Source organism: Portunus trituberculatus, chromosome 37 (genome assembly GCF_017591435.1).
Source record: "Portunus trituberculatus isolate SZX2019 chromosome 37, ASM1759143v1, whole genome shotgun sequence".
Classification (NCBI taxonomy): domain Eukaryota; kingdom Metazoa; phylum Arthropoda; class Malacostraca; order Decapoda; family Portunidae; genus Portunus; species Portunus trituberculatus.
Genome location: NC_059291.1, coordinates 9,323,163 through 9,350,662, shown reverse-complemented (window position 1 = coordinate 9,350,662; position 27,500 = coordinate 9,323,163). Strand labels below are relative to the sequence as shown.

At 40.3% G+C, this 27,500-nt stretch overlaps 1 protein-coding gene and 1 pseudogene across 4 annotated transcripts in view; both read left to right on the top strand.

The window, feature by feature from the left end:
• The window catches only part of LOC123514115, a 28,557-nt pseudogene extending 22,905 nt beyond the window's left edge, over positions 1-5,652 (top strand).
• The window catches only part of LOC123514348 (FMRFamide receptor-like), a 526,270-nt gene that overhangs the window by 61,362 nt on the left and 437,408 nt on the right, over positions 1-27,500 (top strand). The gene's annotated exons all lie outside the window — the stretch shown is intronic.

Sequence of the window (27,500 nt, the reverse complement as noted above, 5' to 3'; positions counted from 1 at the left end):
ACTACCACCACCGCCACCTAAACCATCCCCACCATCTATTCTTCCTGTTGTTGTTGTTACTGTTCCTCCTCCTCCTCCTCCTCCTTCTTCTCTTCGTCTTTAATAAGCTGCACCCAAACTCTCCACTGACCAAAACATCACTCACAAAACGGAAAAAAAAGGTTAAGAGGAAATTAAATTTAATCAGTTGCACCCAGAAAATGAAATTATGCTTCCATTTTGTTTTTGTCACCACGAGAGAATCGGATTCAGGATTAAAGAGGAGGAGGAGGAGGAGGAGGAGGAGGAGGAGGAGGAGGAGGAGGAGGAGGAGGAGGAGGAGGAGGAGGAGGAGGAGGAGGAGAGGAAGAGGAAGAGGAAGAGGAAGAGGAGGAGGAGGAGGAGGAGGAGGAGATGAAGGAGTAGCGATTATGAAAGTAAAGGATTACTACGGTCTGTGTGTGTGTGTGTGTGTGTGTGTGTGTGTGTGTGTGTGTGTGTGTGTGTGAGAGAGAGAGAGAGAGAGAGAGAGAGAGAGAGAGAGAGAGAGAGAGAGAGAGAGAGAGAGAGAGAGAGAGAGAGAGAGAGAGAGAGAGAGAGAGAGAGAGAGAGAGAGAGAGAGAGAGAGAGAGAGAGAGAGAGAAAGAGAGAGAGAATATATAAAAAAAAGACGAAAATGCACAAAGTTCCGCAATGAAGAAATTAAATAAAAAGATGAATAAATAAACAACACACACAAGCACACGCACACGCACACGTACACACACACACACACACACACACACACACACACACACACACACACACACACACACACACACACACACACACACACACACACACACACACACACACACACACACACACACACACACTTGGTCTCACATTTCTCCGCCACAAAATAAGACACAAGTAGGGCAACGTAGAGACTCTTGTGTCTGTTGCCTTGTCTTCTTTTCCACTCTCTTCTCTTCTCTCCTACTCTTTTCTTCCTTTCCTTCCCCTCCTCTCACCTCCCCTCTCTTCATCTGTCTTCTCCTTTCCTACTCTTGGCACTTTGCTTCTAGTCACATTTTTTTTCTTCTTTTTTTTTCATCATCCCACCGCTGCCACCAAATGTAAAAGGAGAAAAGAAAAAAATAGTATAAAATTTCCTGTTCTAGCTATTTCTAACTCTTTCTCTTCTATCCTTTTCGTTTTCCTCTCATTCACTTTCCCTCCCTTTTCTTTCCTTCCCTCGTAGTCAAGTCCATATTAATCACTAGGCACACTTCACTGTCATATTTACCAAACACACTTCGCGGCACTTCTTCTCTCATTATTCTGTGTGTGTGTGTGTGTGTGTGTGTGTGTGTCCTATCCTCCCTCCGGTTGACCTTCTCTCTCTCTCTCTCTCTCTCTCTCTCTCTCTCGGACACACATCCCATGCTTTGCTCTTTTTATTGCTTCCTCCTCTTCCTCTTCTCCACATCTCCCTCCAACAACTCCTTTCCCTTCTTTCCTGTGTTCCTCCTGTTCTATATCATCCGCTCTTTCCTCTTTCTCCTCTCCTCCTCCTCTCTTCTCTTCTTCCTCTTCTTTTCTTTTCCACAAAGAACAACTCCTATTCAACTTCCTGCTCTTCGCTCCTCCATCCCTCCTCCTCGTGGTTTTCCCTCGCTTTTACCTTCTTTCCTTCTTTCCTTCTCCTTCGGCGTCTCCTCCTCCTCCCCCAGCTTCTCCCCCGACCCTCCCACCCTCCCCCAGCCATGCACTATTACAGTTTATCTCAGTATCTCCAAGTCAGGCAGCTAAATCTGAGTCTACCAAGTAAATACACCGACTTAGGCTGCCAGCTGTGTTTTTTCCACCTTTCATTTATAGCCTCAGTGCCTAATTATATGCAAAGTCTTCCTCCTTGCCGAGAGAGAGAGAGAGAGAGAGAGAGAGAGAGAGAGAGAGAGAGAGAGAGAGAGAGAGAGAGAGAGAGAGAGAGAGAGAGAGGAGTTTTAATTTTACAGCTCGCAACAATACAACTTTACCATTACATTTGTCCTGAAGTATCAAAATTTTTACATGCGCTTCAACTAAAACGCTGTGAAGCCTTTTTTTTTCCCCATAATTAAAATAAACCTCATTAATTCATACACACAGATTTAATGAACACATATACACACAAAACAAAACAGTGCCTTAATTTCTAAACATTTTCTTAACCTTCTGAAATTCAATGATAAACTAATCGTTCCCTTTTTTTTCTCTCCCTTTCTCAGGTAAGAACGCGCGTCTCTTCTGCGTAAGCCATGTGAGTTACGAGGCGGAGACTCTGCGACGTGAGGGAAGGGAAGGGTAAGGCAGGTGAGATGGGTGGGAGGTGTGGTGGTGCTGGGTATGACAGGAAAAAATATAGAAAAAAAATGAAATGGGCTGTAGATGAAACGCAAATGGAGAGAGAGAGAGAGAGAGAGAGAGAGAGAGAGAGAGAGAGAGAGAGAGAGAGAGAGAGAGAGAGAGAGAGAGAAAGGGGTAAAGAGAAGACAAGTTTGATTTTATTTCGTTTTCGGTCAACAAATAAATCAAAGAAAGTCAGGAAGTCTTAGCAAGGAAGAAGGAATAAATAGATAAATAAATAAGCAAGTAAATAAACAATAATACAACTCAACAGTTCCATTCACTGCCATGAGATAAGCCAAATAAAACAAACCAAACAAAAAAAATAAAAATAAAATAAAAATAAAGAGAAATAAATAAAAATTACGAAAATATCACTAAAATAAACACACCAAACATACATTACAAACACACAAAAAAAGAGAGAAAAAAATAAATAAAACATGTAATCTAAAACTCAACCCAACCTAACCACAGTGCAATAAGAAAAAAAAAAAACTATTGAAAAAACACACCATTGAAAAAACACCATGAAACACACAACCTAGGTAAACAAGACCACCAAGTATAAGAAACAAGTCTCAATTCATCAGAAACACACAGAAGACTCATTCATCTCAAACAAAACTAATGAAACCCTCCAAAACTTGTGAAACTGCAGTATAATCTGTCCTGTGTTACTTTACATGAGGGAAGCAAGACACACAATAACCATGACGAGGAGGAGGAGGAGGAGGAGGAGGAGGAGGAGGAGGAGGAGGAGGAGGAGGAGGAGGAGTTAATAGCACATCTCTCCCCGTCATCTATTTTCCCTCCTTGTTGTTATGCTCGCTGCTCTCTCGACCTCCCGACAATGAAAAGGTGCTTCTAAGAGAGAGAGAGAGAGAGAGAGAGAGAGAGAGAGAGAGAGAGAGAGAGAGAGAGAGAGATTTAACTTGCGTCCTTTCACAATATTATTCCTTAGACATCGACCTCTATAGTTTCTTTCCCCTCCTCTCTCTCCCTCTCTTCCACACGGAAAATAAAATAAGAGTGTTAGTTTTCTACTCTCCTTTTTTTTTTTTTACCTCTGTCCTCCTCCTCTTCCTCTTCCTCCTCCTTTTCTTTTCTTCTTCTTCTTCTTCTTCTCCTTCTCCTCCTTTTCATCTTCCTCTTCCTTTTCCTGCTCCTGCTCCTGCTCCTCCTCCTCCTCCTCCTCCTCCTCTTCCATTTTCCTCTTCCTCCTCTAACCTCCAGGGCAAAGGAAATAAAAGTTGGTGACAAAGAAGCAGACTTGTTAAATATGAAAGCGGAGAGAGAGAGAGAGAGAGAGAGAGAGAGAGAGAGAGAGAGAGAGAGAGAGAGAGAGAGAGAGAGAGAGAGAGAGAGAGAGAGAGAGAGAGAGAGAGAGAGAGAATAATAATAATAATAATAATATAACAATAATAATAATAATAATAATAATAATAATAATAATAATAATAATAATAATAATAATGATAGTAATAATAATGATAATAATAATAATAACAATTATTATTATTATTACTATTACTATCATTATCATTATTATTATTATTACTATTATTATCATCATTATTTCCATGAAACACGGTTTAATCAGTTTAATAGACTGGGCGAGTCAAAGTCACATCATAAAATAAAGGTGACAATGCAAAACACATATTAGAATGAATAAAAGCTTACGATGAGTTTAAAAAATTGCAATCACAAGCGGAAAGCCACGGCTTTTGCCTCTTCTCCCAGTCTTTGCCGAGTTCTACGTTTTATGTGTGGTTGAGGACGAAGCGAGGGGCAGGAAGATGATATCGTGGAGATCTCGGATCTCGCGAAGATCTCACATCAGCCAAGGCATGAGTGGCCAGCCAAGAAAGGTCGAGGCATGGGCCGCAAACGCACTCGAACCGAAATTCCAGCAGCATAAGCTAAGAAATTAAAACTCCAACTTGAGGTGCCATAAGTGGACAGTGGTGTGGTCCTCAGGATTGACACTGAGGATGTGGGCCAACTAGGTCTTGGTCCAGATGTTGAGAAGGCGACTCGGCCAGCTGTGATGATCTCCCAAAGAGCATCGTGGCTATTGCTGCCGGTGGTCCTCACAAAGTGTGCCTGGACAAGAATGGAAATATATACACGTGGGGCTGCAATGATGAAGGTGCACTGGGCAGCAACACTATCTGTGAGGAGGACTGCTTTGTCAGCGGTGTAGTCGAGTTAAATGCCAAAGTGGTTCAGATTTCAGCTGGGGACTGCCACTCAGCAGCCCTCACAGAGACTGGCGACGTGTACATATACGGCTGTTTCAGGGACAACAATGGACCGTTGAGACTGTTAATAGAAGGGATTGAGAACAGGAACCCTCAACAGGTGCATGCAGGTATACCAGTCATCAAGGTGTCTTCAAGAAACAACCATTTAGCCCTGCTGTTCCAGGATGGCCGAGTTTTCACTTGTGGATGCAGAGAGACTGGGCAGCTGGGAACTATTGTTGAAATATTTGCTTCTTGGGGGTTCCAAGAACAGGAATGGAATACAGGCAATGCTTAACCCCCAGCCCATCAAGGTGTACTATAAACGCAAGACTGTTTTGTTTGATGAAGTGTGGGCTGGAGGGTTGGGGCCTTTGTGCGTGACAAGGTGACATCTATGACTTCGGTTTCAACAACTACAACCAAATGGGGGATGATGACACCAACCAGAAGTTCCAGCCAGTGCGACTAAGGAGCTTAGATGGGTAAGCTTGAAAACAACTTTCAACAGGACAGCATCACAGTTTGGGAATGACGGAAGAAGGAGTCGATCACAGTATAGGACGGCCAAAATACGGACGACTTAGTTTGAGTGAGCTGAAAGAGGACATTAATAAAAGAACCAACACCCGTCACTTCACTGGAGGAACACAAGGCCAAGAGTGTGTCTGCTGGGGAGTGCGTCTCACTGGCGGTGGTAGAGGCAAGTCAAGTATTTGGATTTGGTAATGGCACCAATAACCAGCTGGCCCAAGGTGACGATGATGACCAGCTGGTGCCGGTGGCTCTGGGAGGGAAGAAGTTGGCTGAGCGGAATGTGGCGACAGCGCAGGCAGGCGGCCAGCATAGTCATCCTTGCCGTCCCAAAGTGACCCCAGGGACACTAAGGAAACAAATAAACTAATTCAGTGACATTGTATGGTTGCCCTTCCCTTTCACCTGACATCACCTTGCTCGAGTGTCTTAATGCCCTACCATTGATTTCCATCAGCCAGATGTTAATTTGCATAATAATTACTATTCCCTCCTCTCATTACTTGTTACTCAACAGGTGTGTGTGTGTGTGTGTGTGTGTGTGTGTGTGTGTGTGTGTGTGTGTGTGTGTGTGTGTGTGTGTGTGTGTGTGTGACCGCATCAGCGTGGCCACGGGCACCAAACTACTTTGTGTGCACCTAGCTTTTCTCCACTTGTGTGTGAATGTGTGAATGCCAAATACATTGTTGTTGTCTTGTTGCATCATTTCAATGTGGGTGGAGTGGTCACTTGGTATTAGGTGAGGTCAGAGATGGGGGTTTCAGGTGATTCGGTCATTAGTAGCTTTGATATATATATATATATATATATATATATATATATATATATATATATATATATATATATATATATATATATATATATATATATAATTTTTTTTTTTTTTTTTTTACTTGAGTGAAACTAAAAATCGTTGTTAGCTTTACTTGATTTCATGTTCTGTTTTTCTTAAGACAAATATAAGTTCTAATGTTAGTTAACTTATTGTGTGAAAAATTTGGGTGTGTCATGATGTTTGCTTCCAAAGCTTAAATTCAACTGCACATGAGCAGAGAGAGAGAGAGAGAGAGAGAGAGAGAGAGAGAGAGAGAGAGAGAGAGAGAGAGAGAGAGAGAGAGAGAGTCTGATTTGCTTTTTATATTTTCTTTTCTCCTCCTTTCATCTCATTTTTTTCATGTCACTTATCGTGAATATATTCTCACTAACACTTTTGTGCTCTTTCCTACTTTTCTTCTCTTCTTTTCTTCCGGGTTTCTTTCTTTCTTCCTTCCCTTCCTCCCTTTGACTTCCTCTGTATCTCCATCCCCTTGAACTACTCTCTCTCTCTCTCTCTCTCTCTCTCTCTACTTTTTCACTCCCTCTGTTATCTTCCTCCTTTCCTGATTTTGTCCATTAATTTCCTCTTTAGTTCCTGAGTTGATGCTATTCCCTCCATCACTCATCTGACAGCTCTTTATAATTCACCCACTTGTTTTGACCTTTCACCAAATGTTTTCTCCTATTTTTTCCCTTGTCCTGCTGTTCCTTTTCCTCTTCTTCCTCCTTTTCCTCCTCCTCCTCCTGTTCGTCCTCATCGCCCTCTTCGTCCCACATAAAGTAAACATGTCAGCCAATAAGATATTTTCCTCGCTCGCACGGGAAATAGTGAGAGAGAGAGAGAGAGAGAGAGAGAGAGAGAGAGAGAGAGAGAGAGAGAGAGAGAGAGAGAGAGAGAGAGAGAGAGAGAGTGTGTGTGTGTGTTCAGCTTGTTTTTTTTTTCTGTACCTCACAAAGTAACTCTTCTTCTATCTATTTCATCTTTAACATTATACAGTTTTGTTTTAATATTTCCGAAGAGAAGACAGACAAACACACACACACACACACACACACACACACACACACACACACACACACACACACACACATACACACACAATTGTTTTCAGACTAGAATTAGAAAATATATAATGGAATAAAAGAATAATAAAAAAAAATAGAAACAAATCATTACTGTGAATGTCATAACAACACTATTTTGCTCATCCTTGTACCTGCTAGTTATCCTTTTTTTTTTTTTTATAACTATTTTTTTCCCAAGAATAACGTGTTTTCCTTTGCTGTTATTTCCCTTGAGTTCGCTTCTCTCTGCAGCAAACAGCGTACGTAAAGTTGTCCCTTTATTCATATGAAAGTCCTGTTTTTATAGTCAGTGGTTCGAATCCCACCTCATACTGTTTTGAAGCTGTGCCATTTGTCGAGTGGTTTGAAGTTACCTACATGTCACCATGATGCCCAGGTTCTAAGTGGTCAACACCAAAGATGCGCTGGAGTGGTGATATGGGCCTTAATATGGATACCACTATAAATAAACTTGCCTGCGCCACTAATGGATGGAAGCTTAACAGCTCTTCCTACATATACTCTTCAAGTATGCCTACAGGCGCTATAGGCCATAACTTAAAAAAATGAAACAGACAGACAGACAGACACTTAGGGAGAGACAGACAGACAGAAAACACACACACACACACACACACACACACACACACGGCCCGGTAGCTCAGTGGTTAGAGTGCTGGCTTCACAAACCAGAGGACCGGGGTTCGATTCCCCGGCCGGGTGGAGATATTTGGGTGTGTCTCCTTTCAGGTGTAGCCCCTGTTCACCTAGCAGTGAGTAGGTACGGGATGTAAATCGAGGAGTTGTGACCTTGTTGTCCCGGTGTGTGGTGTGTGCCTGGTCTCAGGCCTATCCGAAGATCGGAAATAATGAGCTCTGAGCTCGTTCCGTAGGGTAACGTCTGGCTGTCTCGTCAGAGACTGCAGCAGATCAAACAGTGAAACACACACACGCGTGGTAGTAACATCAGCTGGAAGTGATATTTTTTTTTAAACGGGAAGGAAACTCACGATTTACTAAACAAAAGTAACAGCAGCTACAGGCAAAAACTGACAAATTGAATAAAAGTCACTGTAAAAGAAAAAGAAAAAAAAGGGGAATAAGATAAAATGAAAAAAAATGTTAAATAGTGCAAAGATTTACACCAATTCTACTACTATAACTACTACTACTACTATACTACTACTACTACTACTACTACTACTACTACTACTACTACTACTACTACTACTACTACTACTACTGCTGCTACTACTACTACCCCACCCACCACATCTTTCATATACTTTTAACAGTTTCACCACCAACAACACATTAGAACAAACTATCTATACACATTCCTACGCCTTCCATTCATCACTAACAAAAGGTTACGACTGCAAGAGTTATGACCAATGCCGACAGTGACGTGTGGTGGTGATGTGTGGTGACGTGTGGTGATGTAACGAGTGGTGCTGCACGAAGATAAGTGACATTTGGTACTGAGTGTGGTGGTGATGGAAAGTTATGTGTAGTGATGACTGATGATGGTGACGGATGGTGAAGGATCGTTGTTGTGCTGATGGTGTCGCTAAAAGGGTGGTATTGATAGTAGTAGTAGTAGTAGTAGTAGTAGTAGTAGTAGTAGTAGTAGTAGTAGTAGTAGTAGTAGTAGTAGTAGTAGTAGTAGTAGTAGTAGTAGTAGTAGTATAGAAAAAAGACGAAGGACAAGAATAAAAAGAAACAAAGAGGAGAAAAAGAGAACGAAAACAAAGAAAGAAAGAAAAGAACAATAAATAAGAAAGAATGAACAAAAAAAAATTGAGAACACACAAATAAAATAAAGAATGGAAGCAAAGAACATACAAAAACAAGCAAACACTTCCATCCCATCCCCCTTCCTCTCCCTCTCTCTCTCTCTCTCTCTCCCTCTCCCTCTCTCTCTGCAAGGAAAATATTGACAACACACATCACTGCAGGATCTTTTGATATGGAAATAGGAGGGCGACCAACACAACACAACACACACGTGGCCAATGTTTCCTAATCCATCCACGCCGTGCCCAAACACTCCCTCAGCTGTCCCCCACCACTAACCCCTCTCCGTTCCGATCCTATTACCCTCTCCACTTCTTCCTTCCCTCCCTCCTTCCTTCTTTCCCTCTTATCCACTCTTTTTTTCCTTTCGTTTGCTCTCAAAAAATATCCTTAATATTTTTCTTGCTTCTATGTTCTTTTTTTTTTTTTTTACTGATTTTGGTTTGATTAATTTTTTTTGTTCAGTCTAGTCTACTCTTCTTCTCTTCCTTCATGTTCCTCAAACTTCTTCTTCCTTTTATTCTCGTTATCTGATTTCTTTTCTTCATATAATCTAATGTTTTCTTTGCTTTCTCTTCTTTTCCTTTCCTTGTTGTCATTATTCTTTTCCTTAATTTCTTCCTTGTTTCTTCATTTGCCATTCTTGGTTTGACGTTTTTCTTCATCTCATCCTTCCTTTCCTCTTATCCTCCTGTCTCCTTTTCATTTTGTTCATGATCCTCTTCGCTGTCTTTCTTGTCTTCATCTTTCTTCTCCCCTTATTCACATTTTCTTCCTTCTCTTCCTCACACCTTTTCCTCCTCCCCTCCCCCTCCTCCTCCTCCTCCTCCTCTTCCTCCTCCTTCTCTTCCTATCTCGTCTTCATACTTTTCCTCGTAGACTCTTGTTACCATGCGAAATACCTCCTTCTCCTCTTCTTCCTCCTCCTCCTCCTCCTCCTCCTCCTCCTCCTCCTCCTCCTCTCCTCCTCTTCCTTCTGCTATTTCAACCTCTCTTCTTTTCTGTCCTTCCTATTAACACTGCGTCCTGTAAAGCATTTATCTGCTGCTCAGAGAGAGAGAGAGAGAGAGAGAGAGAGAGAGAGAGAGAGAGAGAGAGAGAGAGAGAGAGAGAGAGAGAGAGAGAGAGAGAGAGAGAGAGATGAAAACAGACTCTTCGCACCTATTCTTCAATGAGACGGTGAAAGATGGAGGAGGAGGAGGAGGAGAGTAATGGATGGAGGAAAGATAAGACCAAAAATGTGTACGTCTTTCTAAATCCGATTCCTTTCTCGTGATCATTGTGCATTTTCCAGTGACTACTGACTCTGCCAAGCTAAAATGGAGGAGGAGGAGGAGGAGGAGGAGGAGGAGGAGGAGGAGGCGATGACCGCAGAGAGAGGTACATGAAGAAACGAAGGAGTGAGAAAAGAGAAGGAGGGAGGGCGGTAACGAGAGAAAACTACGTACATACACAAGGAAATAAGAGGATACAAGGATATTAAAGTTATTAAGTGGAGCTGCTCACGCTTTTAAAAACATGGTGTAGAGAAAAAAAAAAAAACGGCGGAGAAACACAAGTAGTAATGCTGGTAGTAATCATAGTAACATTACAACTAAACAATAGGTAACTTTGATAGGAAAGACCATAGTACTATTGGCAGATACGTTATAGAGAAAAGGAGAACCGTAGTGATAGTTTATCTGATAGTAAAAGTACATTATAAATCACAACAGTAAATAGTGAATCGTAATAAAGTGACAATAAACTCAAATGAACAGTGAGGAAAGATAAAGACAGAAATACAATCGACAATAATGGTAATGCTAGCCGTGAAGTAATAAAGACGATAGAGGCTACGTGGTGATCGCACATAACACAGGGCAACGATAAAGACAGAAGATAATAATGGTTTTGTTTGCTATGAAGTAACAGAGATGACAGAGGCTGCGTGGTGATAGGACATAACACAGGCTAGAGATAGGAATAAGAGAAGATAATAATGATACAGTTTGCTATGAAGTAATAGGGATGACAGTGGCTGGGAGTTGAATGCACGTAACACAGGGCAGAAATAGATAAAAGATAATAATGGCACAGTTTGCTATGAAGTAATAAGGGTAACAGAGGCTGGGAGGAGCACATAACACAAGCAAAAGAAAGAGATACGAGAAAATAATAATAGTACTGTTTTCTGTGACGTAACGGAGGTGACAGAGGCTGGGAAGAGAAGATAACAGAAACTAGAGATAAAAGATGATAATGGTACTGCTTGCTATGAGATAATAGGGGTAACAGAGGCTGGGAGGAGAAGATAACACAAACAAAAGAAAGAGATATGAAAAAATAATAATAGTACTGTTTTCTGTGACGTAATGGAGGTGAGAGAGGCTATAGATGTTAGTACGCAAGCCGAGGAATAATGGGTTCAGAATAATGGCTAAGTTTGGAAGAATATCACTGAGGAAGGAAGAGTAATGGTTTTGTTTACAGGGCAGTGATGGGTGGAGAGGAAGGGCGGGAAATGGGCGTGTAGAGGCAGGGCAGGGATGGGAGGTGGAGGAGCAGTGAAGGGGGAGGAGATGGGAAGAGGAAAGGGAGTTAGGGAGGTGTGGTACTAAAACCTACTCCCGCCTTTCTCATACTTCAGTTCACACAGGTGTTTGTTGTACAGGTGGTAAATTCAAGGCTTAGTAGTAGTAGTAGTAGTAGTAGTAGTAGTAGTAGTAGTAGTAGTAGTAGTAGTAGTAGTAGTAGCAGTAGCAGTAGCAGGTGTATTAGTTTACTGACTTACTATTTACACTTCACGCACACACACACACACACACACACACAGACACACACACACACACACACAGACGTCAATTAAAAGCCATAACAAATATTAGGGCTTATCTAGGGAAATGAAAAGTGAAAATTAATGAGCGAAGAGAGCAAAATGCATCAATTAATCTCTTTAATACAAAAAGAAATCCTAGAAAAATGTGAAAAAAAGCAACTTAATGGAGAAAAATTACGACTTACTGAATTACTGGGAAAGAATTACTCTCTCTCTCTCTCTAATCTATTTTCTTCCTCTTCTATTCTACCTAACCCTATTTTCTCTTCCCTCTCTCTCTCTTCGTGCCCTCTTTCTCCTTTCATCCCTCTTCTCCCCTCTCCTTCCAAGTCTTTTCCATCACCTCCCCTTCCTCGCGTCACACAAGAAACCTTCGACTAACTTGTTATCTCGACTCACCACTTACCTCTCTCTCTCTCTCTCTCTCTCTCTCTCTCTCTCTCTCTCTCTCTCTCTCTCCCCTCGCCTTGCCTCAAACTTCACAAGATAACAGGGTGTAAAATGTAGATACACCTCTTCCCAGTTCCCCTCCACCTGTCCTTTCTCCCGTGTTACATTTTGACACCTCACTCTCTCTCTCTCTCTCTCTCTCTCTCTCTCTCTCTCTCTCTCTCTCTCTCTCTCTCTCACCTTTCTTCCTTCCCTCCTTCCTTCTTTCTTTCGTTTTATTTTTTAGTTTTTTAAATTCTAAGTGTATTTTCTTTGTGTTTTCTGTAATGTATTTTTTTTCCTTTTGTGTTGTATTTTGGCACAGATTCCTCCCTTTCTTTCTTTTTTTTTTCTTTCCTTCTTTCTTTCTCGTTTGCTTGCTTCCTTTTTTTCGTCAGCTATATCTATTTTCACTTCTTTTTTCATGTTTTCTACTTTATTTGTTCTTCTCGCGTGTTAAATTTTGTTGTATTCTACTTTTTTTTCTCTTTCTTCTTCCTCTCCTATTTTGTTTATGCTTCTTTTCTTCATTTACTTCTTACCTGATTTTCTTCCTTATTATTTCTTCCTTCGTTCGTTTCCCATATCACATTTCTTCCATCTACTTTCCTTCCTCCCTACATTTCACTCCCTATTTCTCTTCTTTTATTTCTCTTATTCCTTCCCTCTTCCCCTTTTCTTGCTCTTCTACCTCCCTCTTCTCTTTTCTTTATTTCCTTCATTCCTTCTATTACATACATTCCTTTTCATTCACCTCTCTTCCTTCCTCCTTTCTATCTTTCCTTCGCCTCTCTATCCCCTATCACATTCCTTCCTTCACCTCCATTTCCTCCCCCACTTCCTCTCTGTAGTGTTACTGTATCTCTTTCCTTTTCACTCCCTCCCTTCCTCCTCCGATCCTTTCTTTCCAGCCTTCACTCCTCCTCCCTCCCTCCCTCTCGTTTACCTTCTACTTTACTGTCCCACTACATCTCTCTCTCTCTCTCTCTCTCTCTGGGTCGAAATTCTATCCCATTCACTTTCTATCTTTCTATCTTCTTTATCGCTATTTGTGACCTATTTCCTCATTTTCTTGACCGAGACGCGGAGGAGGAGGAGGAGGAGGAGGAGGAGGAGGAGGAGGAGGAGGAGGAGGAGGAGGAGAGAAAGAGAAATACATATACTAGTAAAACGAGACAGGAAAGGACAATAAAAGAATGAGGAAGGAGAGAGGGAGAGAGAGAAAGGGGAGAAGGAAGGGAGGAAGGAAGGAAAATAGCGAGAGAGAGAGAGAGAGAGAGAGAGAGAGAGAGAGAGAGAGAGAGAGAGAGAGAGAGAGAGAGAGAGAGAGAGAGAGAGAGAGAGAGAGAGAGAGAGACACCAGGAAGTAGTGAAGAATCTTACTACTAGTGGAAGCGTAAACGAAAGTCCCAACGCATACTGGCTCCAAATATTTAGTTCTGGGACATGTTGTAACTTGCACGCCAGCCAGCCAGCCACCCTTGCCAGCCAGCCAGCCTTGCTCTCCTCCTGGCCACGCTAAGTTAGTGCTCGCCAGGCCACGACCATTTAACTGAGGGTGTCGCCATGGATATTAGAGGCTGGTTGGCTGTCTGGCTGTCTTGTTAGGTTGCATTAGGTTAAGTTTGGTTGGTTTTGGTGTATGTGTGTGTGTGTGTGTGTGTGTTTTCTCTCTCTCTCTCTGCAAGATTAAATTTGCAGGATCTTATTAACTGAACCATTTCGTGCATTACACTCCGGGAAACACACACACACACACACACACACACACACACACACACACACACACACACACACACACACACACACACACACACACACACACACACACACACACACACACACACACTACACGAAAAATGGTTTTATGAACTGTAAAAACAACTTACATAAACAAGAAAAAGCAATTTCCTTCTGCTGCTGAAAAAATAAATGGATAAAGAAAATACAAAATCTATTTACAGGAGAGATAAGGAACTGCCTTGCCTTAATGTATTCTGTTTATTTATGTGTATCCTTTGTTTTCACCTTCATCGTCCTTGATTATTTAAGAGCACCTCCTCTTACTCGGTTTTCTTCTCTTTCGCCTTCTTTTGTTTCATCATCATCATCATTTTTTTCTTCTTCTTCTTCTTCCTCTTCTTCCTCCTCCTCCTCCTCCTCCTCCTCGTCATTACAAAGCCTGGCCATCCTCTACGCTCTCCTCTTCCTTTTCATATCAGTCCTTCTCCTCTTCCTCCTCTTCTTCTTTCCCCTCCTCCTCCTCCTCCTCCTCCTCCTCCTCCTCCTCCTCCTTCCTTCCTTCCTTCCTTCCTTCCTCCCTCCCTCCTTCCCTCCCACCTCCTCCTCCTCCTTCACCTCCTTCCTTCAGGATAAAAATAATCCTTTTTTTTCTGAAGCACTTAAGGGACAAAATGCTTCCTTTGGTGGCTTTTAAAGACGAACTAAGTGAAGATATAATGAAAATATTTGAAAAGTATAGGAAAAAAAACGAGGTAGGTGAAAATTTAACTAAGATGAAAAATATTGAAAAAATCTAAGAAATATAAAACAAAAACAAAAAATTCTAGGATGATGAGTGAAAGGAAACGATTAAACGAAGAAATGAGGAAAAAATGTTGAGGTAGAGGGAAAGAAGAATTTTTTTAAGAGATTAGCGACACAACCGGAATATAAACTAAAAGACTCAATAGAAAAAAAAAAAAAAAAAAAACGAGTAGAAAAAACAAAAACAGCAACATTTTGAAATTAGCGGGAAGCTGAAAAGAAATGAAAAAAAAAAAAAAAATGAATCACTTGGAAATATAAAACAAAGAGGAAAAACATGAGGAGTGAGTTAATAACAAAACACAAAAGCGCACACACACGCACACACAGTTTCGTAAGCCTCGTGCAACATAGTGAACTGCACTAACGACCTTCACGAGGCATAACCAAATGTCTCTCTATATATATTTTCTATCATGGCTGGCTATTTCTCCTTTTGTCTTCTGTTTGTCTGTCTGTCTGTCTGTATGTATGTTTGTCTATTTTTGTCTGTCTGTATTTCTCTCTCTCTCTCTCTCTCTCTCGGCTTTTCTCAATGCTTCTCCTTCTTTCAGTGCATTTGTCTGTCTGTGTTCATTACTGTGTCTTCCAAACTATGTCTCTTTATTTAAATCCTTCCCTCTCTGCCTGTTTGTCCTTTCTTTCTCTCTCTCTCTCTCTCTCTCTCTCTCTCTCTCTCTCTCTCTCTCTCTCTCCAGTCAGTGTCTCACTATCAGTCACTCTGTCCATCTTTTTCACTCTCTGTCTTTCTGCATCTTTGTCACTTTCCCTGACTGTTTGTCTGTTTCACTGTCACCCTCCACAGTCCCTTTGTTTCTCTTTTCCTCCCTATCCATCTGTCTATCTATTTGTGTGTCACTGGTGTCTATCTATGTCCCCAATCTGTGTCTTTTATGTCTCCAACCCTGCCAATCTGTTTTTCTGTCTAACTCTATACCTCAATTCACGGATTCTTCCTTATCTGTCTATCTATCTGTCTACCTGTTTGTCACTTACTGTATATCTGTCTCCGAATCTGCGTTTTTTTTTTTTTTCTCCTTCGTGCCACTCTGTCTTTCTGTCTCAATTCAAGGATATCCTCAAAAGTTACAGAATAAATGAATAGACTAACAAATATCAAACTAACAGAACTAAATGCAATGTCTCTCTCTCTCTCTCTCTCTCTCTCTCTCTCTCTCTGTCTCTCTCTCTCTCAGGGGTATTTTCACAACGTTACGAGTCTGGCCGCCCATCAGGAAGGCTGCTCAATATTCACCTCCTCAGTCTGCCACCGCCACTCCTTCACTACGCTCTCATTCTGCCACCGCCCCCCGCCACACTCCTCAGCCCTGCCGCCTCCCGTGCTGCTGTGAGGGCAGATAGTGCAGGGCGGTGGTGGTAGAAGTAGTGGTAGTGCTGGTGGTGGTGGTGGTGGTGGTGGTAGAAGTAATAATGATGATGGTGATAAAAAGTACGAAAATATAATAGTAGTAGTAGTAGTAATAATTAGAGAAAAAGAAGAAAAGGCAGCAAGAATGCAGACAAAGAAAAAGGAAATAAAAGCAGGTGTAATGTGACAACAACAACAACAACAACAACAACAACAACAACAACAACACACACACACACACACACACACACACACACACACACACACACACACAAAGGAGGAAGCAGGTAAATACAATATGCTCATGAAAGCTTCTTAACTGTTTAAAGACGATCTGTCAAGCCGGCCACGCCCATGACCTCTCATAAAAATAATAACAAAAGTAGTAGTAGTAGTAGTAGTAGTAGTAGTAGTAGTAGTTGTTGTTGTTGTTGTTGTTGTTGTTGTTGTTGTTGTTGTTGTTGTTGTTGTTGATGTTGTTGGTGCTGCTGCTGCTGCTGCTGCTGCTGCTGCTGTTGTTGTTGTTGTTCAGTTAGTTCTTATAATGGTAATAATGGTGGTGGTGGTGGTGGTGGTGGGCGTGTAAGAGGGGAAACAGACTGGCTTATAATGTTTATGAGAGAGAGAGAGAGAGAGAGAGAGAGAGAGAGAGAGAGAGAGAGAGAGAGAGAGAGAGAGAGAGAGAGAGAGAGAGAGAGAGAGAGAGAGAGAGAGAGAGAGAGAGAGAGAGAGAGAGAGAGAGAGAGAGAGAGCCATTAGCCATAAGAATTTTTCTAGGTGTGTTTAAATAAGTTATATGTATCGAAAAGGAGAGGAAGTCTTCAAATTAATACACAAAACAAAGTAAATAATAAAATAAACACTCAAAAGTCCTTCTCAAATTAGAAAACAATAATAGGAGAATAACAAAGAATCAATATACTTTCCAAATACCACGAGTCAACTTCACCAATCAGAAACAGAACAATAAGCACCAATGGGGAAGTTTGCAGTACCCAGCCATTCCAGTTCTCACGAGCACACCCTTACCGTGCACCACAACATCTCAATAAACCATTTCACTCTTATTTTTGTTCTCTTCAGTCACCAACGGCTCTTCAGACACTTAATTTCTTTATATACCTCATAATCTCTACGTAGAATAAAAGCAACAATAAAAATAAGAATAATAATAGTATAAGCTGTTTACTTACTTTTTTGTGACCACGCAGCCATTTTTTTTTTTTCATACGTTAATCTCTTAAAAGGACAACAAGAGCAGTGAAAGGATTAAGAAAGGGAAGCCACGGCGGTCAAAGGGATCACGGGAACAAAGCAGCTGGAAAAGAGTGAGCAAAGTGGGCAGATTCCTACTTGCACTCTAATTAACCACCGCGCCCATAAAAAAATAAAGGGCGCGGATTTTTTATGGATTTTAATCAACAACGCGTACTAAAAAGAGGGAAGATATGAGGGGATGTTTTGTTTAATGGTGCTTTATACGACCAGCAAAGCGCTTTACAACACCGGGAGGCAACAGCTGCCCTGGAGTGTTTCCGGATAAAGGTTGTCATTTCTATCCAGGCTTCCGGCGGTTTCATGGCGTTCGGGCGAGGCAGTGCTGGTTTGTAATCCTGTTTGGTTTGATAACACCGGTTATCATTTCAGTTTTTTTTTTTTTTCTCAATAGTAACTTAGAACTTTTCAATATTTTTTGTTTGCACACTGAATTGCTTTACAGCGTAGAAAAAAATTGAATTAATACTCACCTATGTCTCTTCAAACATTTTTTTCCATTATTTTTTTTTCTTTTGCGTCTCATGAAAAAGCTCAATAATAATCTGCAAAATATCAAAATCACTAGCGATATTCTATTTCTTTGATCCATATAATTCATTTTTCCTGTAGTATCATACATAACAAATAACAGCAAAGCAACAACAATGAGAAAAGATCAAGTCGTTAAATCAGAAAAGTATGAAACAATTTCTTTGCCACAAATAATGCAGGAGTTGGATAAATTCTCCCTTACATTACATATCATGAAGTTTGAATAGCAAGCTCGTTTATCAGCGAAGTAGCACGCTGTTTTGTAACTCCATCCGGCGCTGCACCATCTCAATAGTGGACTTTCGAGACTCTACCCTCCATATGCAGGTAGATAACGTGGGAGGCAGCACATCTCTTACGGTCTTTCAATAATCAAAATTTTCAGTGTTTTAGTCAGTTTCTCGAGAATAAGACAATGTTTAACTATAAAATGTTTCATCAGACATCACTTACATAAAGCTGCATTACTTAATAGACTCGTGTACATGAAAACAAAGGTTACAAATACAAAGTGAATGGCTTGATGACTTCCATAGACAGTTTGTATAGATTCTGATAGTGTATACTGTTAAAGTGCTATAAGAATGAACATCCAATAACAGATACGTGAGAGCAGAAAAGGATCAGATTCCATAAGTTAGAGATACAAGCAAACATGAAACTCCTTCCTTCATTCGTTCATTTACTTATCCTTCCTTCTTTCCTTACCCTTCCTTCTTCTTTTTCTCCATCAATCTTTCCCTTTCTCTTCCTCCTACTCTTTTCACAAACATTCATCTCCTTTTATTTTCTTCCTTTCTTTCCATCATTCCTTCCCTTTCCTCCCTCTCTTCTACTCTTCTCACTAACACTCCTTTCCTTTCTTCCTCCCTCCCTCCCACTCTCCTCACAAACACAAGCGGCCTCATAATTGCAAACTGGCATTCTACTCTTTGTTCTTCCTTTCCTCTCCTTTTTATTCTCCTGACGAACACAAAGAGGAAAGACAAAGAGGAAAGACAGAAAACGGAGAGAAGGCGACTTGTAACTTCCCCCACGCACTATCCTAGAGAGAGAGAGAGAGAGAGAGAGAGAGAGAGAGAGAGAGAGAGAGAGAGAGAGAGAGAGAGAGAGAGAGAGAGAGAGAGAGAGACCGCAAGTAGTAGTATATCTTCCCTTTTTAGGACTCAACTTGTTTTTCTCTCTCTCTCTCTCTCTCTGGTTACAATAGAGATAAGCCTTTAAGAGGTTAGATAACTCGTTGCGAAACATGATGATTCCTATGTACTGTGTCTCGTTTTGAGAGAGAGAGAGAGAGAGAGAGAGAGAGAGAGAGAGAGAGAGAGAGAGAGAGAGAGAGAGAGAGAGAGAGAGAGAGAGAGAGAGAGAGAGAGAGAGAGAGAGAGAGAGAGAGAGAGAGAGAGAGAGAGAGAGAGAGAGAGAGAGAGAGACGAAGAATGATAAAAGAATAAAGAAGACTGTGGCGGATAGAAAAAACAGACAGATAGATTAAAGAGCAGAAAGTAACATTCTAACACACACACACACACACACACACACACTTCGAATACACAAAGTAATCCGTAATCCAGTTTTCACGCACCAATCAAACCAACAAAGTGTGTCGTGTCACATCGCACGGAGGAGGAGGAGGAGGAGGAGGAGGAGGAGGAGGAGGAGGAGGAGGAGGATTTTACAAGGGGCTTACAAAGGATAACACGCAGCAACAGAACTCCACTAACTAGCTGCAGTGAGGGGAAAAAAATGCAGTAGTATTGAATTCTGGTTTGTATTCTGAAATGTGTCAACTCCACATTAGGATGATTTTTATACGGCACTGAAGGCTTCTTGGCAAGACTTTTTTCTTTGTCTAATTAATTAAATTAGTTGGAAAATTATCTCTAAAAAACATTAAAAAACAGAATTGAAAGTACCTTTTTTTTATGTTAAGGCTTATAGCGCCTGTAGGTGTACTTGAAGGGTATATATGTATGGGAAGCGCTGTTCAGCGTCCACCCATTAGTGGTGGAGGCAATTTTATTTATAGTGGTACCCATATTAGGGCCCATATCACCACCCAAGCGCATCTTTGGTGTGACCACCTAAAACTTGGGTATCATGGTGACATGTAGGTAACTTTAAACCACTCGACAAATGCAAAGTTTCATTCAAGGCGGTACGTGGTGATTTTCGAACCTACGTGTGGACATTTGCCCGATCCCACGCTCACCACCTTATCCACTATGCCACATCCTCACTAATCTAGTAATATCTGTTTACGTGAGCTCGTTATTATTAAACTATCACTAAATTCATTAAAAATATCCTTGGAAATCCTAATAAATTCCACTTGAGCCTAATGAACTATCAAAACAAGCAAGAAAACACTCCATGGAAACTCTAATATAGCTACCCTACCCTAACCTAACCTACCTTACCCTACCCTGCCCTACCCTAACCTAACCTGTACAATTTAAGAGAGGGGTTTCAAGACATTTATCCCTTTTATGGCTGCCTTTTTAGGTTAACTCTCTCGGACCTCCAAAGGGACTTACAACGAAGTGAGCTTTTTTCGTTTTACATTGCCCTTGGCCTACTTTCCCGTCTTACATAAAAAAAAAAAAAAATCGTAAGCAGAATTATGAAAGCTCAAATAACTAAAACTTCCATTATCCACCCTGTTTGTTATCTGCTACTGAAAATCATAACACCCTTGAAAACCTTACTCATTTTCGTCACCACCTGCTAAACTATCACTAGAAACATGAGACCACAGTACCCCGATAAGTTACATCCAGTTAGAATACTGACAAGACTATGATGACACCTTTGAAAACGCCAACCATTCTTGCATCATAACTTGTTAAACAATCATTCAAACCATGAGAAAATCCTTGAAAACTCACACGTAACTTTCACTGGAGCTTGCTGAGTGTAGATGGGATAGAAACATGAACACACGGACTTAGAAAGAAACAAGGTGCAATCTACGACGACTTTTGTTTCCTGGGAGAGTTATAATGCTTTGTGGTCTGGTAATGGGACTTATTTTTCTTACGTGACAAGGAGAATGGGTAAAAAGTGGTGAAAAGAAAGAAAGAGAGAAAGATAGAAAGGAAAGAAGCCTGCACAAAGTGAGAAATATAGCAATGAATGTGTTACGTGAAAGGAAAATATATAAACTAATATATTACGTGAAATTTAGAACAAGGATATGTCGCATTATTTTAAACAAGTTTGGAAGAGTACCGCAACACTACATACCTTAAGTGAACTTTGAGACACGGATTGTAATATCATTTAAGGTAAACTTTGGGAATTAAATATTGTACTAGAATGCTTAACCCTTCAGTACTAGGACGCATTTTTACTATGAGTTTTGGGAATTAAATACTGTACTAGAATGCTTAACCCCTTCAGTACTAAGACGCATTTTTACTATGAGTTTTGGGTATGATGACATGATTTTATTTACATTAGAAAAGGTCCATGGAGGTCAGAAAACTAATGGCCAGAGTCTTCACAATTTCAATCCCCACACAAGTTTCTGAAGCTGTTCAAAATCACGAAATGGTAATGAGAATGAATATGAAAATGTGTTATGGTACTGAAGGGGTTAAATCAAGGACCACTGGTTATCTACGCAGAGTCGCTTCAAACAGACCCTCCTCACTTTGCTCTAGTTTTGTGCTGTTGGCCTAATGCTGGGTCATGAATGTGTAGGAGTGGGTACAGTGTGAAGTCTTTGAGGAGGAGGAGGAGGAGGAGGAGATACAAGTCTAAAAGTAGAACAGAGGGAACGAGGACGAAGAAGATGAGGACGAAAGGGTAAATGAAGATAAGGAAAATGAGAACTATGAGGTCGAGGAAGGAGGCAAAGGAGGAAGAGGAATAAAAATAGAACATACGGAGTCGTTATCCTCCTCCTGCATTAAGAGACCAAGTAGCGAGAGTGTTTGCTATTAAGTAAGAGAATGACGATAAGGAGTAAGAGCACATGGAAAGAGGAATAAACACAACTTAGGGAAACTGGGTTCAGGATAAGAGACAAGGAGGAGGAGGAGGAGGAGGAGGAGGAGGAGGAGGAGGAGGAGGATTAGTGGTATAAAATGAAATCTCAGAGAAGTGGGAGGAAAAGACACATATTAAAGATACAGAAGGGAGGAAAATGCGAAGGAGTTAAGGAAGAAGTAGAGGAGGAGATAATGGCTGAGAAGGAGAGAGGGAGAGAAAAGAGAGAGGGAGAGTATCTGCTGGTGACGGGAAGAGAATGGAGAGGCAGGCAGGGGAGGAAATGGGATGGACACTAATTAGCTGATGAAGAAAAGGGGAAAGAATAGGAAGAAAGGAAGAGAGTCTGGTAGTGAGGAAGAGAGAAGATACTAAAGGAACTATGTGGTGTTGATAAAAGAAGTAGATAAGGGAGAGGAAATTAAAGGAAGATGATGAAATAAAAAGTAGACGATTGGAAGTGAAAAGGAAAAATGAAGAAAGGGATACGGAAAAAAAGAAAGGGGAGAGAATGTGAGGAATAAAAGAGGTAAAGGAAAAAAAGAGAAAAGAAAGTCCTTAAAAACAGATAAATGGAGAAGAAAAAGAGAGAATGAAAGGAATTAAATGGAAAGAGGAAGAAGACAGTAGGAAGGAAGAAAAAAAAACAAAAAAAAAAACAGGGACGTGGGTAAGTGGTGGGATAAAGGAAAGGAAGAATTTAAAAGAAGAGAATGAAGTCGAAGGAATGACAGACTTGGAGAGAGAATAGAAGGGAGAATTCTAAAGGAAAAACGAATACGAAATACGAATACGAAAAACGAAAAAAAGAAATAATGGTAAAAGACAAAATTAAAAGAGAGAAAGAAGAAATAATCATAGAGAAGAAAAAAAAAAAAACAGAGAAGCAGGTGAAATAAGGCACAAGAAAACAGAATAATAAAAAAGATGAAAAGATTAAAAATAAAAAAGAAAATATAATGTACAAAGAAATAAAAAATGTGAGAAAGATAAAAGAGAAAATGAGAGGAACAGAGAAAGAGAGAGAAAATGAAAGAGGAAAAGAAAGAAGAAAGAGAACATGAGAGAGGAAGAAGGAAAGAAAAAAAGAAAATGTGAGAAGAACAGAGAAGGAAATAAAGAAAATGTAAGAAGAATAGGGAGGAGAGAAAATATGTGAGGAACAAAGAACGAAAAAAGTAGAAGGAACAGAAGAAGAAAGAAAAATGAAAGGGAGAGAGAATGAAAGAAAATGTGAGAGGAACATAGGAAAAAGGAGAAAATGTGACAGGAACAAAGAAAGGAGAGGGAAAATACGAGAACATAGAAAAGAAAAAAAAAAATGTAAAAGTAACAGAAAAGAAAGAGAGAGAATGAAAATTTGAGAGGAACATAGAAAAAGGAGAAAATGTGAGAGGAGCAAAGAAAGGAGAGAAAATAAGGCAGAAAGAAAGATAAGAAAATGTAAAAGTAACAGAGAAAGAGAGAAAAAGTGTAAAGGGAACAGAAGAGAGAGAAAATATAAAAGAAAGAGAAGAAGAAAGAAAAAAATGTAAGAGGAACACAGGATTTTAAAGGGAAGGACAGCAAAATGGCGGATAATTTTTCTTTTATTCTTTTCATAGTTCAGCTTCCGGCGCTTCTTAAGTCGTACATTCCCGCCAAGGAGAAAACAGAAAACTTACAAATTCTACCGCCTTGAATTACGAGGGAAAATAATGGCAATAATTTGCAGTAAAGTGTAACAAGTTTGAGGGAAAATTAATACATTTTGTCGGTTTATGAAGATGAGGGAGGAGGAGGAGGAAGAGGAGGAGGAGGAGGAGGAGTAAGATAAGAAAAAATATAAGATGAACAAGAAGACGAAAAAGAAAATACTCCTTCTAAAAGAAATAAATACAAAAAACAAACAAAAAATGAACAGCAGAGAAAGATAAGAGGAGAGATAACCAACACAACCACGTAACACAAACAAAGAAAAAACAAAACATAACAAAAAGAAAAGAAGATTCACTCAATGTATTTTTAGCTTCACCATCTGGTCATTTTCGTCTCCTCCTCCTCCCCCTCCTCTTCCTTCTCCTTCTCCTCCTTTTCCTGCTGATCCTCCTTCTCCTGCTGCTCATCCTCCTCTTGCGTCGCCTTTACAAACGTCCTGAATTCGCGCGGCGGAACGAATAGGAGGGAGACAAAACGTGTCCGCCTTCCGCTTGCCTCGGAAATAAAAGAAAGGAAGGAAAACAAAGATAAAAAAGAAAAGAAAATGGACATGACAGGAATCGAAAAAAAGAAAAAAAAAAGAACGAGAGGCAGCGAGATAAGACACAGAAGTTCGAGTTTACAAATGCAAGGGATGAAAGAATGACGACATAGCATTAGTAAGGTGGACAGAATAAGGATGACAGGGGAAGTGCAGTAAAACATGTAAATGACTATAAAGGACACCAAGGCATTGAAGCAAAAGAATATGAAAAAACCACACATGAGAAACCAACACTTCTACTCTTAAAAAAAATATAATAACCACATCTTGATACATTATGAAGCACTTTAAAGGGAGTGAAAACCTTGAAAAAATTAAGTTTCGCCTCTTCAGTACCATGACACGTTTTCATATTTACTTTCCTTACCATTTGGCAATTATACACAGGTTCAGAATCTTATGTTGGGAATAAAAATAGTGAAGACGCTGGCCATTAATCTTCTGACCTCCATAGAGTCTTCCTAATGTCAATAAAATCGTCTACCCACACACAAAACTCAAGGTAAAAATGCGTCCTAGTAATGAAGAGATTAAAATGAAAGCGATGAAAGACTGAGGAAAGACTATTAATCAAGTAGAAAGAGTAAGATAGACAGGGAAAGTTATGCAATTCGCTAATTCGGAAAAGAAATAAACACGTAAATAACAACGAAAGATAAGACATACATATTATAGAAAACTGAAAAAAAAAGAAAAAAAGAATCACGAGTAAGAAGGATAGGGAAAGTTGTGCAATTCGCTAATTCGAAGAGAAACAAACACGTCAATAACAATGAAATATAACCAAGACATACAAGTTATAGAAAAACTGAAGAAAAAAAAGAAAAATCACACGTACTCTTAAAAAATAATAATAAATAATAACCATATTTTAGAGCAAATAAGAAAATAATCATGACGCAAAAATAATGTTAAAAGAGAAAAGAAAGTAAAAAAAAAGATAAAACAATGAAATTCGTATAAAAGCGACAGCAGAGAGAGAGAGAGAGAGAGAGAGAGAGAGAGAGAGAGAGAGAGAGAGAGAGAGAGAGAGAGAGAGAGAGAGAGAGAGAGAGAGAGAGTGCTGTGTGGCTGGCGATAAGATACATAAAAAATAATGCCAATTACTTCAAGGTGTTATGTTTTGGAATTTTCGTTATTACACCTTCATTTTCACTGCATTAGGAAGATAGAAGGAAAGAAATAGGAAGGGAGGAAAGAATAAAAAAAGAACGGTATATTAAACTGAAGGAAAGAAGGAAGGAAGGAAGGAAGGAAGGAAGGAAAGACGAGGAAGGCCGAAGCAAAGGAAAGAAATATTGAAGGAAGTTAAGAAGAAACGTGGAAAAAAGAAAGGAAGGAAGGAAGGAACGGATAAAGGAAAGCGAAGGAGGGAGGTAGGGAAAGGAAATGAAAGGAAATGAAATGAAATGAAAGGAAAGGAAAGAAAGTAGAAAATAAGGAAGGAAGGAAGGAAGGAAGGAAGGAAGGAAGGAAGGAAGTAGATAGATGTTGAAGAAAAAAAAGTAAAGGAAAAAGATGTGCAGTAGATTGAGAGAGAGAGAGAGAGAGAGAGAGAGAGAGAGAGAGAGAGAGAGAGAGAGAGAGAGAGAGAGAGAGAGAGAGAGAGAGAGAGAGACTGTGTTAGAATTTTGAGCACAGAACACATCGCTACTTCGGGAACTTCTAAATTTATGAGCACACCAATGACAACAGGAGCGATTTATGCCCAGAGCCTTTCCCGCCTCGATATCTGCTGGGAATAAGAAAATCTACATTTTTCGAAGGTTCAAATTCCTGACTCACGGACCCGCCATGTGGAAGGGGAGTGTTTTTGGTTGCAAGTTCTGTCTACTAGGATGCCATTTGCCTAAGGGGGCGTGTACGGTAAATTGGCTGGCGTGTAATTGGCTTTGGTATTTTTCTGTTTTTTTTTTTTTAGTTTGTGTGAGTTTGTGTGGTGTGTGTGTGTGTGTGTGTGTGTGTGTGTGTGTGTGTGTGTGTGTGTGTGTGTGTGTGTGTGTGTTCTGCTGTTTTTTTTTTTTTTTTTTACTTCTGTTCCGCTTTTGTCTTTGTTTTCCTTTTTTCATCATCTCCTTTATCTTTCCTTGTATGTAAATGACTCAGGATTTTATTGTCATTACTACTATCATTATTACTTTTATTAACATTATCATTATCACCACTGCAATAGCTACTACCATTATTTCCTTTTTTTTGTGCTTTCATATCAACATATTTACTCCTAAGCCTCATTTTTATCACATTTCCTGTTTTTTTGTACCATACTTCACCTTACAAAATATAAAGTAAACAGTTATAAGCTCTCTCTGCCTCCCCCCACCTTGCCTCTCCTTCTCCAGCGTCTTGCATTAAAACCACCGCCTTTAACACACACACAGTCCCGCCACAGCTTCCCCTTACACCACCTCGCTGCTTCCTTCTTATTAAAAAACACTCGCTCTCCTCACTACCACTGTTTTCAAAGGCCAGAGAGATGATCAGTCTGGTTCTCAAGAGTGTTTTTCCCGTTGATACTATAAAAATCTTGCTACTTAAAATCCCGAACATCAGTTAGAGCCTTCTGAATGTAGTGGAGGTGCGGCGCTGACGTGTTGCTGAATATAGACCTTTGTTGGGCTGGAAAGTACTCGTATAGCGTGTAGTCCCCGCCTCGCCATCGCTGTTTGCAGGACTACTTACTAGCCAGCCGCGTTTGTATTTCCCACCTCACTGCTTGTTCACTGCGAGTTTTCCATTGTAGACTTTTGAAGCTCATGTTTTATGTTTCAGCTGGGAGTTGTGAATTTACGGCGTGTTTGGTGTGACTTTTTATCAACGTTGAAGGGAGAGGGAGAAAAGGATAATATATAATGGTTGAGATAAAAAGAAAGGTTTGCAACAGGGAGGAAAGAAAACATGATAAGTGAGAATGCAGAAAGGAAAGAGGGGGAAAGGAGGAGAGGAAAAGGGAAGGATGGAAGGAAAGTAGAAAAGAAGGTACATATGGAGAAAGAACGCTTGTTACATTCAAAGAAGGGGAAAGAATAAGAAATAAAGAAGGAACGAAAAGAACGAGAGAAAGACAACGAACACACAGAAGGGAAATACGACAAAAGAAAAAAGAGAAACTAATAAATATTTGCGTTGAAGAATGGACAGAAAAAAGAAAAACAAGAAAAAAAATAAGCCAAAAACACAAAACCAAAAGAAAAAAAGATGAAAAAAAAAAAATAAATCTCATACACCCAATATAGTAGCAAGAAGAGACAGTACAGAGGGGAAACAAGGTAGCAAGGTCATTAATCAGGGCAAAGTAGGTGGCGGCAGACGGGTGGAGGGAAAGAGGGAAAGAAGGTGTCACGTCGGATCAGGTGGGGAGAGAGATCGGCAGGAAGAGAGTGTGTGTGGGCGGCAGCTGCAGATCAGGCGTGAAGGAAGGATGGAAGGGAAGACGAATGACAAAGTGGCAGGGACAGATGGGACTGGGATTGGCGGAGAGGTGGA